This window comes from Oryzias latipes, chromosome 24, assembly GCF_002234675.1.
Source record: "Oryzias latipes chromosome 24, ASM223467v1".
Classification (NCBI taxonomy): Eukaryota; Metazoa; Chordata; class Actinopteri; order Beloniformes; family Adrianichthyidae; genus Oryzias; species Oryzias latipes.
In genome coordinates, this window is record NC_019882.2 from 17333856 (window position 1) to 17336809 (window position 2954).

The window sequence follows — 2954 nt, forward strand, 5'->3', positions numbered from 1 at the left end:
ACATGTGATTAAGCTCCCCAAGAATGATTGGTGGAGACAGTTAAAGGGGCGGGACTTTTCCAAAATACAGCCGGAGTTGCAGCTGAATCGCGGTACGTCATTCTTATCAATAAAATAAAATGAACGCAAAGAAAAAGTATTTTACGATCTTTTATATTCCTAACTCATCAGTGTTTTATCAGGGCCTGTTTGGATGAACAGAGAGCTGAAATCCTGGAGATGGAAAATGTTTAATTTTTCAGTTAATGAGGGCAATTTCCCACGGCACACCTGACCATCTCCCACACTGGTTGAAAAACACTGATCTAGACCCACTAGACCGTGCTCTGAACCTTTTTTCTTCAATGATTTGTGATCTTCACTGGTGTCCACGGATTACATGAAATCTTTCCACCTTTATCCACCTTTGTCGTGTAGGGAGAACACGTCAAAGTAAGGGTGGGGTCATCTAAGATAGCACAAGGGTTAAAGCTGCACTCCAATCACCTTTTGATGTATTTGAAAAGCGTTCCCTGTCGGTCTTTTAATTGTGATTTTTAGCCAAAATCAAAAAACTGTCATTTTTTTTAGGACATAGTTTCTGCAGAGCGGCAGGAGTTTATTAGAAATTCACTTCTGAGTTGTGGGCGGGACCGTTGGCACAGATAAGTTTACCCTCATCTCCCATCATCCATTTGTTTACACTCTCTCCCGCTAACTGACAGCCCCTCACACCCCCAACCTAAAATTACCGGTGCAACAGAAATGGTGGGGTAGATCAGAGCTATCAAACTGTACGGCTTTGATCCAGATTCCAGCTCAGACGAGGAAAACAAAGACGCGCATGGATCTGTTTTTCTGCAAGTGGATGATCAAAATGAAGGGAAACAGGAAGCGTGTGACTTGCCAATTGTAGTTTGTACTTAACAACTACAAGCTTTTACAAACAGCATTTTTTATCTGATTTTGATTCACCACAATTTGAATAAGTAAATACTCAGAAACACAATTTTAATCTTAATTTTCTTGATACATGTCCTCAATGAGCAAATCCTACAAGAAAATACAAAAAACCCACAATTTTCAATGGAGTGGGTTTTGTGAAGGACACAATTCTTGCTCAACTTTTTAACTTGCAGAATCGCTTACTGACAAATACTTTTGTACCTCATTAAACAAACATGCTTCCTTTTATTTTACAGCTTAATGGCTGAAAGCACCAGTTCCTGGTTTAGTAACCATCATGTGATCGGCCGCCAAACTCACCCGCCTTTAATGCTAAAGGCATCTGTGTGTAGAGGAAGTGTGAGATGTCAAACCTGCCAACACAGAGGAGCAGGTCAGTTAGGTCGGCCTCTGAGTCACCAAGACATTCTGCAGGAATTCATGCAAAGAGCCTCAATGAAGGATGGACTCTTGAGTTAAAGACTAGAATATTTTTTAAAATTCAAAATTTTAGATTTTCATTGGCGTTCAGTTGATTAAAACAATTTGGAAGAAAGAAAAAAAATATACATATATATATATATAATATAATTTAAACTTTTTAATATTTAAAGAGTTGCACTAATAAATATTTTTGCTAGTTCAATGCAGGAATTTATATAAATTAAAAAAAAAAACATTTTTTGTAATTCTTATCCGCCTTTTTTCGGGTGGCTCAAAAACCTTTATATTTGTTTAATACAAATAAAAGTTATTTTATAGTCATTTAAACTCAAATGTGGGCTTCAAAACTGATCAACTCAGCTTGGAGAAAGAAAAACTTTGCTTCCATCTGCTGGATGAAAATGAGAAACTCTTGAAGTGACGTAAAATATGATTTGGATTCATATGGTCTTGAATAATAAAAATAATAATAAAATTGCTGGGATTATTAGCAGAATTTAATTTCAAACCTGAACAGAGAGCTCACACAGCCGACACAAACAGATCTTCTCCATCGCTGCCTTTTTCTCAACGTCGGGGTCATTTCAGTTCTTCATCTCCAAACACAGCTCCCCCCTCCCTCTCCTGTGTCTAGCACCCCTGCTGGTCTCTGAGCTGAACTCAAATGAACCTGCTGGGATCAGAGAAGGAGCTGCACATTTCTGCTTGTAAACGCGTCTTCCTCCGGTTTTTCTTTCTTCTCCTTCTGGATCAAACCTCTGATTTTATATTCACAAGCAAAAACTTCCACCTTACCAGGCTTAACGAGGATGCTGCGACGGCCTCCATCGCAAACCCTCGCTCGCCTAATTATCCAGGTATTGGAGTCCAATTATCTAAAAGGAAATATCCCTTTGGGCTGATGCGTCACTGAGGATGGGTGGTGTGTGCGTGGGTGGGTTAAACGGCTCCCCCGCCCCTCCAGGACGAGGTCACACGAGTTCACCAGTTTCGCCTGTAGAAGCATGAGGCTGGATTTTTGTTTTGGTTTTAACCTGGACGGTCTGAAAGAGGGCACATGTTCCTCCGTCCAAATAATCCCCCACCCCAATCAGGACCAGAGATGTCAGAGCTTATCGCCATGGAAACAGAGCTCAAAAGTTTGTAGCAACAACCCCCATTGTGGCCACATCCAATCAGATTTTAGGGAGCGATCTGTTTTTTTTTTGCTGCATTACTTGTGTATGTGAGGTCTGCTGCGGTCACGTGTGCAGACCGGACACCACCCCAGATTTTAAGTGATGGGGGGGGGGGGCAAAAAGAGACTAACTGCATCACTGAGAGATTTCAGATCCACTGCTGCTTCGTCTTCCCCCTCAGGAAGTGCAGCACCTGGGGGTGGGATGGGGTGGGTGTGGAGGTGTTGAGTCGTGCACCCCCATGACATTAACACATACACGCACACACAGAGGCTCCTCAATTTTGCAGCTCAGTTCTGATGTCTTTGATGCCTGACACTAGGCTTCAAAGTCCTCATCATCAAAGCTGAGGAGTTGGGATGAGACCCAGTAGCAAGTAGTGGCCTGGCATCACACACACACACACGA

General features: G+C 41.8%; 1 long non-coding RNA gene across 1 annotated transcript; it reads right to left on the minus strand.

Annotated features, from left to right (window-relative positions):
• Nucleotides 1–703: 703 nt before the first annotated feature.
• LOC105357216 lies at nt 704–2588 on the minus strand. The gene is made up of 3 exons (XR_002293262.2): nt 2164–2588; nt 1878–2041; nt 704–1298 (listed from the first exon to the last, which is right to left on the minus strand). It is a non-coding gene; the product is annotated as an uncharacterized LOC105357216 (long non-coding RNA).
• Nucleotides 2589–2954: the final 366 nt, after the last annotated feature.